Source organism: Corythoichthys intestinalis, chromosome 12 (genome assembly GCF_030265065.1).
Source record: "Corythoichthys intestinalis isolate RoL2023-P3 chromosome 12, ASM3026506v1, whole genome shotgun sequence".
In the NCBI taxonomy this organism is placed as follows: domain Eukaryota; kingdom Metazoa; phylum Chordata; class Actinopteri; order Syngnathiformes; family Syngnathidae; genus Corythoichthys; species Corythoichthys intestinalis.
This window is the reverse complement of record NC_080406.1, coordinates 7,552,245-7,566,963: the sequence shown is the minus strand read 5'-3', so window position 1 is coordinate 7,566,963 and position 14,719 is coordinate 7,552,245. Positions and strand designations below refer to the sequence as shown.

The following is a 14,719-nucleotide window of genomic DNA, read 5'->3' as shown; positions in this document are numbered from 1 at the left end:
ATAGAAATTAGGTCGATTGTCAAGCTAAAAGGACCCGCCCCCGAGATGCCGGAAATCTAGCATATTGTGTGTGTGACGTCACTATAGGGAAACAGCCGGCTCAGTGCTTAGTACTGAATGGCAGTGCTGTCCTGCTCTTCACTTTTCAGATCTGGTTCAAATAGGAAGGGTAGAACTGACGATATGTTGGGAAAGCTAACGAGTGACCCGCTGGGATTTCCGCAACGGGACCAGTGACGTCACGCACTGCGACGTAACAAGAATGGTGACCTATCACTTAAAATAATTTTACAAACTTTATTAAAACAAAAACTTTAAGAGGGGTTTTAATATCAAATTATTATAACTCATACTAACATGTATCTTTTAAGAATTACTTGTCTTAAAAACAGAGGATCCCTTTAAATATTTTAACATGATAAATTAACAAAATTAATTAACGCCCGTTAACGCGTTAAATTTGACAGCCCTAAAAAATACTATTGTTTCACAAAAAGAAAAGAAAAAATTAAACATCGTGAGCAGTTACTCACGTTATTCATTACTTGAATATTCTTTTCATCAAATACTTTTTTGCTTGTAATAGAGTACATTTTTTGGATGACTTAATTGCAAAATACTTTTTTGAAGTAACGCTACTCTTAATTCTTGAATACAATTTTTGGCTACTCTACTCACCTCTTGTCCTGGTAGATGCGATAAATAAGTGCTCGCCTGTCAATGTTCCTTCCAAATTTTTGGAAACCTTTCATTTATTTTGGACAAAACCTTTAATTTTGCAGACGAAAACATTTCAATTATTCGTCGACGAAAGGTAGAAGAAATTTGTCTGAGTTTACGTCAAAAACACTGGTCCTTTCTACGGTTTGCTTTTTGACTAACATTTAAAAAAAGGTTAGTGATTCCATAGGTTTTGTCAGGAGTTGTACTAGATTATTATTCTACAAAAAGTATTTTTGTTTCGTTTTTTGACATCATGAGCTGTTCAAAATTAATGAGGCATAGTAAATCAATCATTTTGTACTTATGCAACCTTAACTGCCAAAGACATATTTCCTGTTTGGTTCATATGAAGTGCCTTTAATCATTCTAAATAGTCTTTTTCCTCGTTATTATGGATGATGACTTCAAAAAAGACAAGAGAAATATCAAGCGTGAGGTAGATGAAAAGGTGCAACAATGTACACATGACTAGCTTAGCAATGCTGCAGCAGGCACACAAATCAGCGAGTAGCCCTTGCCATCCTGACAAGGTCCAAGAAGCAGCAGCGCCTTCTTTTTAATTCCCAGACCGCAGCGCCTTTTGTTTTATGGTCATGTGACTGCACGCCCATTCCTCAATAATTGAGCGGTTTGAACCCTCAAAACCGCCACGCCTGGAAATGAAAAATCCTCAGCTTCCGCATCCAAATGATTATTCCTAAACAAAGCGTGTTAAATGGACGCCGCCGCCTCTGCGGCACTCTCATCTGGAGGATGCCGCGTGACAGCTTCCCTTAAATTACAAATATCAATCTGCCACAGTGGGAGCTCGGCCCACCAGCCGCCTCTCAGGGGTCCGCGTCAAAGCGGGCGGCCTTCAGAACGGCGAGCATCAAAAGCAGCGAACGCGCTTCATGCTTTATTTGCCGGTGCGTGACTCATCTGATCGGCATTCCAGCAAAGTCAATGTTTTGCTTTCAAAAGGGACGTAGTGCATATGGGACGCAGAGCATTTTAAGGTTGCTTGATGTTGAAGCGTTCAGCTTGTTGCACGTTGATGCAAAAGTGGAAAAGTGTAGCTGTTGAACCCTTTCACCTGGAAAAGTGTAGGTGTGGAATCTTTTTACCACAAAACTACAGGTGTTGAAACACCCACATTGCCCATGAGTGCACTGCGAAAATAAGCTAAAATTGTATTGATAAAAGGTATTTCACTCTTGACTGTCTTGTTGACAAACTACTAGGTTGTGACTCAACCAGGCATGTATGATGTATTATTGATTTATTATTAGGCGGCACGGTAGGAGACTGGTAAGCACGTCCGCCATACAACTCTGAGAGTTACATCCCAAAAACATAATGTTCCGCTGATTGACCACTCCAAGTTGTCTTTTTATTTATTTATTTATTTATTTTAACAACAAACCTCGTTTATTATGACATAGCAGTGAACAGCAAGGGGTTGTGGTGGAACAGAAGAAAAAAAAAAACACAGGAGAAGAAAGAAAAAACACAAACTACAACAAGAAATACATTGAACGTCTACACTAACTACTAGCAGGGCCGGCCCAGCCTATACGCAGACTATGCAGCTGCTTAGGGGCCCCTGACCACCAGGGGGCCCCCAATCTGGCAATTTTATATGTTTTATTTTGTTTACTACAGTTTGCTTTAGTTGATTTTTGTGAGTTTTGATACTTAATTTAGAGCTTAAAAAAAATAAAAGTTCTTCCTTAACTTTTTTTCTTTTCCTCTTTTAGAATAAGGTTTGGAGCTATCTACTGTAAGTACTGAAAATCATTTGGGGTGAGAAGTTTGATGTATGCAGTGCAACAAAATCTGATTAATATACAAAATGTGGACGTATGGGTTGGATTGCATGTATGGGTTTCACAGTACAGTGTGACGAAATGGTGGGCCAAAAATATGGGCCCTTGGCATTGTTTTGCTTAGGGCCCCCAAATGGCCTGGGCCGGCCCTGACTACGAGAGCTGGGAATCTTTGGGCACCTAACGATTCGATTACGATTACGATTCAGAGGCTCCGATTCGATTATAAAACAATTATTGATGCACCCTACTCCTTTTTTTTAATTTTTTTTTTAATGTTTTGTACATTAGTTCCAAAATTGTTCAAAAATCCTCTCAGGCTAAACCAAACTACTATTTCAGTATCAAGTTACCGTAATTTCCCGAATATAACGCGCACTTTTTTTCCCCAAAATCAACTTGTAAACTCATGGTGAGCATTATAAACGGGTACATGGATGGAGACAGAAATATATATGTATTACATATATATATATAAACCGATTTCTTTTTCATTGACACGGCCACGTTGTGTTGAAGAAACGTATGCGGCGACCCGTTGCCGACCATTACGGTACGTGACGTCACCATTTTGTTTCGGTAATACTTCACACTAATCGGCCGAATGATTTCGTCTGTGTTAAATTCTGCTTTTTTCACTCTTCATAAAGCACAGAATTTAGTTTCTTGAACTCATTTGAGTCGACGTTTATTGCAGCTCCACAATTCGGAGGATAACAAATGTAAGGACACACACTTCCTGTGTCCGTCAACTATATCGGTCCCTCGGGAAACTCAAACCCAAATAACAATAGTTCAGTAGTTTTACCGTATCAATCCATGGAAGAAACATTTATTCATCATGAGGAAACGAGCAAGTTATACAGCAGCCTTTAAAAGAAAAGTCACATCCGTTTTGTTTTCTCCTAGATTCTGGTAAGTTGGAGAAGTTGTCAAATCATATTATTACCGTAAATATTGTCAGTTTACGGTAATGTTTTGAACTACCAATGTGCTATGCTTGTGCTGTGTCTCACCAGTCAGTAAAATGACATCTCTGTATCTGTACACGAGCTCTGTTTTCTTGTATTCTTCTATTTATTGGTGCTAAAATTAGGGTGTGCGTTATAAACGGGTACAATAATTTTCCCCAAATTTTACAAGTAAATTTGGGGTGCGCATTATACACGGGTGCGCCTTATATTCGGGAAATTACGGTAACATATAACAGTAAACAAATATACAAAAATAACAGTAAATAAAATACTCCAGTCCCCATTCTATATCAGCAGCTTTAAACTAAATTCAATTAATTTATTGTTGTGAATCAACCGTTACAGTTGTTAAAATTGCTCCCGTTATTCCATAATTTCACTTCACTTCAAAGTTTTAAAACTGTTTCACCATTTAAAGCAGGGGTCATGAATTAAAAATCATCTGCAATCTCGGGTCCGGAAATATGTTTAATGCTTTTTTTTTTTTTTTTTTTTTTTTCAAAAAAATACAAACGTATCTTTACGTGGCCATACTGATAAATACAACATTCAAAAATGTAAATAAAATATATAAAAAATAAAAAAAATTGTAGTAAGTAACAAATAATATTTAATAATAATTAATTAGTATTAAATAATAAACCGATCATATTGAGCCCTTAATTCCGCTATTTTTTGAGAACGGATGGCAGAGTTCATAGGGAAAAAGCTGCGTGCTTCGTCTCATAGTGCCTTTTCAAATTGCTGCTTTTTACAAGCGCTACCGTTGTTCGGCCATTCCTTACTACGCGGCGAAACGTCTACACAACGCTCATAGCGCTTGCGCAAGCATCCGCACGCACGCGCACATCGGTCAGAAGCGGCGAGTACTCACTATTTTTGTTTTTATTTAGTTTTTTAGAACCTTTTCATTGCCTCAAAAATACTTTTTGCATGTATTACCCTCTCATACTTTTAACTGTTGTGGTTTTTCATTTTAGCTTTGAAGCAGTTGACCACATTAGTCACGTAGCGTATTTAAACCGTCCTTATTTGGTATAACTGCATGTAAGTATTTTCTTAAGGCATTTTTAGTACGTTCTGCTTGTATGCATCCAAACAAAACAAGTTTAGCGCACACGGTAGTACTTTGGGTGTCAAATTTGACTAATGTAGGACGTTTCGCCGATGTAGCAGATTTTGGCAGAACACCGTCTCTGAACAGATGAGGCATAGTGGTCTTGTGCTGCCGCCAGGTAAAATGAACAAAAATGTGTTGGTCTACTCCTCCTTAAACACTGTTTCCTGCATCAATCTTGCGTAGTTTTGAGCACGCCATTTGCTGTACCTTTTTGCCTCTTCTTCCAACTTCTGGCTCAGTTTTTGGCTGTCAGTCCGCGGAGTCTGGAAAGCGAGTGTGAGACATGCTGTTCTAAAAATAACTTTCAAATGCTTCACTCCCATTGGCTGGCTCATGCGCGTCACCGCTAAGGTTTTTGTTTGTTGCCCACCTCCGCTCGTCAAACCCGCCCACAAAAAAATGACATTTTTTGTCGCAACGTGTATTAGTCCGGACAGCTTGAGATCCGGTCCAGATGGCTTGGGGGTCCGGAACCGGACCGAGGTCTGCGGTTCCGTGACCTCTGATTTAAAGATAGATTCAAGACAAGATTTTGCCGATTTTGGAGTATTTTAGATAAAAAGTTAATTAGATTCGCTACAACAGAGCCTTGTAGAGAAGTCTAATGCTTTAAGAATGCGGCTGTTTACTAACGCCAGCAAATCCGTTATTTCACATCTCTGTTCAATAATACATGTTCTAACACCACCGTCGTCTGTCATTTTGCATCTAGTTCTACATATATATGATATCTACTGTAGCCGTTTGTTGGTAGCAACTAGCAACCGGGCGTTGTTTGTAGCGGCTGTCGGCCGCAGTCAGGTATGATTTTTTTTTTTTTAATCTAGCGGCATGAGTTGAACATGATATTTACTCTCGGTCCGTTCCTCATTGCATTCCAAAGACCGCGCTGACTGTGTTTTACTTCCGCTTTACCTGGTATAATTCAATAATCGGAATTTGAAAGTTTGTGAATCGTTCTCGAATCTTCCACGGCCGAATCATGAATTATCTAAGAATCTGAAATTTCGCACGCCTCTACTAACTACTAATATGTTGGTGCAATCGTCAGCTAGATGTATTCCCGGTTGACACCATCTGGGGGGCCTGTTGACCAGGGAAAGAGGGGGATGGGGGTGGAGGAGTCTATAAGCTAAGTGATTGAAAGGGGTAGAGTGTACACAAATCAGCTCTGTGATCTAGAACCCAGTAATCGTGTGAATCCTTGTGAGTGTAAGCCCGCTGGCGACTGACCCTACGCCACCCAATCGCCAATCCCAGGCACCGGGACGCCCCACCCGAGCGCGCCCCATCACATCCAGCCGCATGCGAGCCCCACCAGGCGCGCGACAGCCACGCAGACGAGTGGAGGCGCCAACCCAAGGCCACGGCCCCCACCCAACCAGCCCGGGGAGGGAGGGCGGATGGGGGTTCAGCGCAGCCCATCCTTCCTCCCGCAGCCCAGCAAAGGAGCCATCGTCCCCCTAATTAATTTATAACTGGACACAAGAACCAACTACCTTCAAGTCAAGCTGAATTGCGAGCTGAAGTGCCATGAAGTGCAGCCATCAATAGACATGATAGAAATTGCCAAAAGTGCTATAAACAATTATAACAAAAATCACTGCTAAATTTTAGCAATCATGATGTAGCTGAAGATATTGATTGCACCAGGTTGTATCTGACATTATTACTAGGGCTTTCAAATGCTTAAAATTTTTAATCGAGTTAATTACAGCTTAAAAATTTATTAATCGTAATTAATCGCAATTCAAACCATCTATAAAATATGCCATATTTTTTTCTGTAAATTATTGTTGGAATGGAAAAATAAGACACAAGACAGATACATTCAACATTCGGTACATAAGTACTGTATTTGTTTATTATAACAATAAATCAACAAGATGGCATTAACATTATTAACATTCTCTTAAAGCGATCCATGGATAGAAAGACTTGTAGTTCTTAAAAGATAAATGTTCGTACAAGTTATAGAAATTTTATATTAAAATCCCTCTTAATGTTTTCGTTTTATTAAAATTTGTAAAATTTTCAATCAAAAAATAAACAAATAGCTCGCCATTGTTGATGTCAATAATTGAACTATGCTCACTCATGGTACTAACCCATAAAATCAGTTGGACCTAGTGCCAGCAGAGGGCGCCAAACTCCAAAAAACAAGTAACAAGCGGACATTACACTGTACTGTCATTTTAGTCTGTTTGAGCGGGGCATGTGCGTTAATTGCGTCAAATATTTTAACGTGATTAATTAAAAAAATTAATTACCACCCGTTAATGCGATAATTTTGACAGCCCTGATTATTACCAATAAATTCATATTATTTTAAACATTGAGTTTTATTTTTGTTTCACATTGCACGCGCTATAAAATGTAAGATTAGTCACCACTTTGTAAGGGCATACGTAACTATTTGTAAGATTCCCAATGGCCTTGTTTTGACAGGTATGTTTTTGCAGAGATCAAGCAGTGACTTCCAACTCTCACTGGAGCGGTTCGCAGTCAAGTGTGAAGCGGTTGGGATGAAGATCAGCACCTCCAAATTCGAGACCATGGTCCTCAGTCGGAAAAGGGTGGAGTGCCCTCTCCGGGTCGGGGATGATATCCTGCCCCAAGTGGAGGAGTTCAAGTATCTTGGGGTCTTGCTCACAAGTGAGGGTAGGAGGGAGCGGGAGATCGACAGGCGGATCGGTGCAGTGTCTGCAGTAATGCGGACTCTGCACCGGTCCGTAGTGGTGAAGAAGGAGCTGAGCCGAAAGGTGAAGTTCTCGATTTACCAGTCGATCTACGTTCCTACCCTCACCTACGGTCACGAGCTGTGAGTCGTGACCGAAAGAACAAGATCCCGGATACAAGCGGCCGAAATGAGTTTTCTCCGTAGGGTGTCCGGGCTCTCTTTTAGGTGAGAAGCTTGGTCATCTGGTCGGGACTCAGTGTCGAGCCGCTACTCCCCTGCGTTGAGAGGAGCCAGCTGAGGTGGCTAGGGCATCTGGTCCGGATGCCTCCTGGACGCCTCCCTGGAGAGGTATTCCGGGCATTTCCCACCGGCGGGAGGCCCAGGGGACGAACCAGAACACGCTAGAGAGATTATGTCTCTTGGCTGGCCTGGGAACGCCTTGCGATCCCTAAGTGGCTGAAGTGGCTGGGGAGAGGGAAGTCTGGGCTTCCCTGTTAAAGCTGCTTCCACGAAATGTCCGCATCATCTCCGTGTCAGTCGATGCAGGAAATTGCTTCCACATACAAGGGCTGCCCATTTAAATCCCGGGATTTTAACAGTGCTTCGGCCTATGTCAAAGGGGCATATGTGCCCTGCGACTGGTTGGCAGCCAGCTTAGGATGTACCCTACTTCCTACCCATTGTTCGCTGGGATAGGTTCCAGCAGCCCTGTGACCAATGTTCCCTCTAAGCTACACTCATGCGCAATCGCGCACGACTTGCACATACTCAGCACACAAGAAAATCCATTCAGCGCGCAAAACAAAATTAAACATAGAATTAATATCTACTTTTAGAACTGATATGATCTAGTTAATTAGACCCATAAAATGGTATTCTGTACCATTATCCAACGTAACTCAATGAGCAACAGGTGTATAGTCAATAATACGATACAGTTCATTTACGCTACGCAGCCCATTGTGGTTGTTCATTATGTTTTATTTATTAACTATTCATTACCTCATCCATGCCAAAATTGGACCTAGCCATGTAACTTGCTATGATCCAATGTTTTGAACAAGCGTTATAAAGGTGTGTGGCCACAGCGAACACATCTGGTGTTGCTCACAGTGGTCCTCAGTGTGCTCAGTGAGCTTGTGTGTCTGCAGACACATTCAAAATTAGAGGGAACATTGCCCGTGACTGCCATCCTCCCGGTTCCAACGGATTGGACGTCTACGAGCGATAAACTCATTCCATTTGAGAGCAGAAGGATGACATAATCCTATATAAATTAATTTATTGATCATTTACTATAACTGAACGTAATGATTTGAGAATAATTACAGGGTGCTCAGTTAATTAGTCAACTGCTTCAAAATGTCTTTGTAAAATTGTTGAATGAAGCCAACATTTTCGAAAAATTCAGCGTAGTTGTAGGTTATCATTAAATTGGATAATTATGTTTTTTATTTCATCATTTTAATTAAAGGTAAACTGCTCAGCATTTACCGAAGGTTGCACTTGCATCTTTAAGGTTGAAGTGTAAATTAATAAAGTCAACATGTCATTTTGTTGGCACACAGTTCGTAGATCTGGGTTAGCTCCGCCCATTCTAGCCCTCTCTCCCTCTCCCCCCGAGGTGTGGAGCGACAGACGTTGGCTCGGAGGCCTCTCAATCTGCCGTGTGATCAGCGGGACTCTCCCCGAGCGTGTTTCCCTCTTTCTTTGCCACCACCACCGGCTGTCTGCCTGCGGCAACGCGAGCACTCGCGCTTGCCGTCCACCTGCTCCGTCGATACGCTTCTCCGCGGGATTGCCTTCAAGTGGCAATGCGGCAGCACAGTCTAATTCAATCAACATGAGTGGTGGGGGACACGCAACTCAATGAAAGCGCAGCATCTCCTATGGCAAAGTGAGGTCCCTAAATGTTGTGTAAAGCTCATGTAGTTAAATGTTGCTAAATGTGAGCTTAGCTGAATATTGATTTGTCCTAATACTTGGTTCCCCATGAAGGGAATAGTTACTTTTCTCGCACACACCATATAACTGTTTGCATTACTCCAACACACTTAATATAGTCAATCAGAGAATAGTGTCGTTTCTCAGATTTACTGTAGGACTGTTTGTATTACTCTAACACACCTAATATAAAATAAATAGCACTTATACAATAGTTCAATAAAAAGAAGCAGAATAGAGGGCATAAAAGATACACAACACCATCTTATCACAGAAGCCCAACGTGTGCGTCATGAGCAAGATTGACGCACCAACTCTCGCAATCAGTTCTCCTGGGCACTCCAGGACGAAGAGCAGGGCGCTCTGTCCTAAAACAAGTAGCATCGGAGAACACCCTCGCCCAACCAGGACAATAAGCTCATAACGGGCGCCTGGGACGTCAAGACCAGCGTCGGTCGCCGTGGCAACCACGTCCCAGCCACAAAGGATGACGCACGAACTTTCCCGCCCAAACCTGCCACAGAGAGAGCATCTCAAGACAACACCCAGCCACGTCTTCGGCCCGGCCCACTCCACCGCAGCTTTCAAAAAGAACTGAACATTTATATTACATGCAGGGGTCGCGTTAACCGAATATTTTCCGTCGTTGACCGGTTTTTTAAAACGGTGACGGAAAAAACTGAAGTCCATCCGTCATTTTGACAGGTTGCAATTCACACCCCAGACCACAGGGTGGCGGCGAGTGAGCATATTAATTAGCTATTGTCTCTCTTGATGCATTACGTCATTGGCCTTACTCGGAAAAATGTCAAGGCAACTGAGTGTTTGCCTAGCACGGCCAGACTGTTCTCCCTGTATTTTTCAAACACTGAGAGACAAGTCTGGGACACAGCCTCTCGAGTAGGTACAAAATCAATCGACAAATCAGATTTGTTTATTTGCGTGACGTGTTCTTCACGAGCAACGTCACTCTTGTGCGCCGAAAGTCGTCTCTAGAACAACATTGATGGCGAACGGGAGAGCCAAGAATATGTTTCAATCCGCGGTAAATTCAGTTTTAAATGAGCTAAAACACATCGACATGAATCATTGACAACAGTCTGTCTCGCGCTAGCCATGTTGAATAAACTCCGTTTTCCTCGTATGTTTACTTCCGCGCGCAAGTTCCTCGTCCTGCCCTCGTTGCTTTGCTAACGGCACGTCTGCCCGTCGCTGATTGGTGCACTCCGCTGTCTGTTTGCCTCTTGTTAAGCGTGTTCGGACAGAATATTAATTAAAAATGAATGAAAACTAAATACTATTGAATATGTCATTATTATCATTTTAAAAATGTAAGTGACGGGTAAAAATAGATTAAGACCGGTTTTTATGACACTGTCAGTCAAAATGACAGACAACGAAAAAGTCTAGCGCAACCTCTGATTACATGGTTGCTGCTCGGAAACATTTCCATGTAGCCTTGTTTTGCCGACCCTGGATCCAGCAGGGTCTCTCCGTCGTCTGTTTTTGCCTTGTTTTTTGACCACTGTCAACACATAAATTGTCAACCTGTTTTCAGTGAGGCTTTTCCAAACTTTTGGAACATGGAATCAATACAAAGGGTTAACACGGGAGTGAACGCGCGGAATCTTGGCCCCCAACGGTTGGCTTGCAGGAGCGGTGCCGGCGGAACAATATTTCGTTCGGCTGGCGCTGTTTCCGTGGCTTGGCGTGGGGATGGGGTTGTGAATTCCGTCAACCACTATATATTACAAACATTTTATGCACACTCCTCCGTTCACACACTTTTATCCGTTTTGTTTTATCAACCCTCTTCCTCTATTTTGGTTTCTAGTTATCCCCTCCCTCAGAGGTGACAAAAGAAGCTCGGCTTCCCCCCAAAAGTAAAAAATAAGCTATCAAATGTATACTGTTGTGTGTACATGTCATTGACTAAATATGCGCTACAACACACTAACATTTTGTTCAGAATTAGCTTCTTATCGCTGGTTACGATGCGGCTTGCTCATCATTCATTTGTGCGGCTTCACAGTCCTTTAAACGGAGTGGACGTGGTGCGTCTCCAGAGGTGAGAGGACATTGTTCCACGACAGCGAAACAAGACCAGTCATTGGCTAAAGGCTGGTTTTATCCCGCCCATCGGACGCTGTGCGTCTCTGGGGGTCTATGGGCAGTGGGCGTGGCTCAGCAAGCCCGGACACCCTGGTTTTCTGCAGGATAATAGGATGATCTGTCTGAGGCTATATCTCTGTTTGATTGACAGCGAAATGAGCGAATCAGTCATGTTGTTGTCTTCACATCCGCAGGAGGCAATTTTCATTCCGTTGTTCTGAGCTGAACCAGAGACTTTTATTGTAGTGCTGTCTTTGTCATCGATGACGACAACGAAAATATTTCGTCAACGAACAATTTTTCCATGACGATGACGCACTGAAAAAGTGTCTTGGGAACAGAGGTTGCGCTAGACTTTTTCGTTGTCTGTCATTTTGACTGACAGGTTCATAAAAATCCGGTCATAACCTATTTTTACTCATCATTTACATTTTTTAAATGATAATAATTAGAGCTGGGAATCTTTGGGCACCTAACGATTCGATTACGATTACGATTCAGAGGCTCCGATTCGATTCTATAACGATTATTGATGCACCCCTCTCCTTTTTTTTTGAAAAATGTTTTGTACATTAGTTCCAAAATTGTTCAAAAATACTCTCAGGCTAAACCGAACTACTATTTCAGTATCAAGTTAACATATGGCAGTAAACAAATATACAAAAATAACAGTAAATAAAAAACTCCAGTCCCCATTGTGTATCAGCAGCTTTAAACTACATTCAATTAATTTAATGTTGTGAATCAACCGTTAAAGTTGTTAAAATTGCTCCCGTTAATCCATAATTTCCCTTTTGTCTACTTTCGACATGTGAAAGTTTTAAAACTATTTTAAAGGTAGATTCAAGTCAATATTTTACCGATTTAGGAGTATTTTAGATAAAAAGTTAATTAGGTTTGCTTGGAAGGTTCGCTACAACAGCCTTGCAGGGAAGTGTACTGCTTGAAGATGGCGGCCGTTTACTAACGCCCGCATCTAGCTTTTTGTAGGTGTGCTGCTAACGCTACCGAATCTATATTGCATCTAGTCCTATATAAATGATATCTACCGTAACATTATGTGGATGTACTTTGTAGCAGCTTTTCGGCAGCAGTCAGGTATGTTGTTGTGTTTTTTTATCTCGTGGCATGAGTTGAGCTAGAGCCGTGAGATGAGCATTGGCATTACCCGAGGGGCTGGGTAATGAGAAGCATGATGTTTAGCTACTCTCGCTCCGTTGCTCATTGACCGCGCGGCGCGCTGAGTGTGTTGCACTTCCGCTTTACTTGGCATATTTCAATAATCGGAATTTGGATGTTTGTGAATCGTTCTCGAATCTTCCACGGCCGAATCGCGAATAATCTAAGAATCGGAAATTTTGCACACCTCTAATAATAATGACATATTCAATAGCAGTGTTGGTCAAAAGCGGTGCGTTACTTACTCAACTCTGAATAAATTGAAGAAACTACCAGCCATGTTGTGTCTACTCTCTGCTCTGTTGATTTGTCATCCAAGACTCGGGGTGCGTTCAGGTTTGAGAATAGCGCACGTACTACAAGCTGTTTGTCCCTGCTCATTCAATTAGGCTACGTTCATACTAAAGGTTTTAATGCACAAATCCGATTTTTTTGTCATATCCGTTTTTTTGGCGTGCCCGTTCAGACTGCTTTTGTCCATTGAGAACATTCAAGTATTACGCATGCGCTCTAATTCGCAGTCCGACATGCGCCAGTGCGCAGAAGCATCAAAATAAATGACAAGACATCCGTCATTCCAGGGATATCATATTTTACTTTTCAAAAGGAGGAGACAAATAACAGACATAAATAATCCCCGTTTAGGCTTATATTCACAGTTTATATGGATCAATAGCATGCACGCACTGTCCGTGCATGTCACACACACACATACGGGCAGTTTGCCCCGACTCTCCAAGACGGGCTGCAGCCAGACCCCTCTCCCGACTCTCGGCCGTGTAGGAAATGTTGAAATATAGCTCACATAGAGCAGAGAGAAAACCGATCATTCTCATGCTCATCCTCAACCCATTTGTATTTTTTTATGACTGTTGTCAAGCCCGGCCCTTCCCCAAAAGCCGTGTTCACTGCAAGCTAGGCGCTAATAACGCACAGCTGAAATCGGATTTGGGACACTGGACGGTACAGACCGCCGCGACAGTCTGGAAAAATGTGGCCCAGATCGGATTTGAACCACATACAAAAATGACCCGGTCCACTTCTATGCGACTTGTCCCGTTCAGACCGTCAAGTAAATGCCTGACTCGAGTCGGAAAAACACGAAAAAATTGGATTCGTGCATTAAGACCTGTAGAATGAACGTAGCCTTAGACAATGCTCTCCAAAGCTTCCTAACGTTTCCGTGTTTGCTACACCTGAATGCTAGTTCGGACATTTTTCCGAGTAAGGCCAATGACGTCATGCATCAAGAGAGACAATAGCTAATTAATATGCTCACTCGCCATCCTGGGGTCTGGGGTGTGAATTGCAACCTGTCAAAATGATGGATGGACTTCAGTTTTTTCCGTCACCGTTTTAAAAAACCTGTCAACGACGGAAAATATTCGGTTAACGCGACCCCTGCTTGGGAAACAAAAACATAACAAGATGGATGCCAGTTGTCGTCTGACGACACGAAAACGAGATGAAAATTCACCATAATTTCCGTCATAAATTGACAATCTGTGATATTTTCTTGTATGTGTAGTCAGAACGCATTTAGCAGTGTTTGGTCGTGTCACTCATGTGACGTGCTGCACCCCTTATAGGCCCCCTATTAATCGGCCCTGCGCCCCGTGTCCCGTCAATATATTATGAAATCTATGGGAATACATATCGATTCTTGGTGGGAGCACATCAAAAACATTTTGGGCAACAAAGTATTGCGATATATCCCCAATTTGATATAAAGTCAGACCACTAGTATTAATATACAAATTAGCTAGAAAAGCTCTATTAAAAGAATTTAATTATTATTTGAAGGTTTGGTAGTAGTCATCTGCTCTCACTGCCAAACCTTTTGATAGTAATGCTGATTATTTTGGAAGTTTTTTTTCAAAGGAGATAGCCCGCGAGCCAAATTTTGTACACTTCGGCGATTAGAAATGAGTAATAGACCACCAATTTCCTGAAATTACTGCCAGGAAATCAGAAGTGGACTCATTGTCTGCCCGCAAATGCATTTCAATGGTTTCGTGCGCACACAATGTTGCTATTTACCGCAAACGCCAGACTTGCGTGCGTGGTGTGGCTTTAGCAAGGCACAGGGGCAGAGGCGCGCCACTAGGGCTTTAACTGGGAATTGATGTCATAATTAAGACGGCTTGTATGAAATATTTATGAATCGTATTAGCATAAT

At 42.1% G+C, this 14,719-nt stretch overlaps 1 protein-coding gene across 4 annotated transcripts in view; it reads right to left on the bottom strand.

Moving 5' to 3' along the window:
• il1rapl1a (interleukin 1 receptor accessory protein-like 1a) overlaps positions 1–14,719 on the bottom strand; it is a 628,485-nt gene that overhangs the window by 599,259 nt on the left and 14,507 nt on the right. The gene's annotated exons all lie outside the window — the stretch shown is intronic.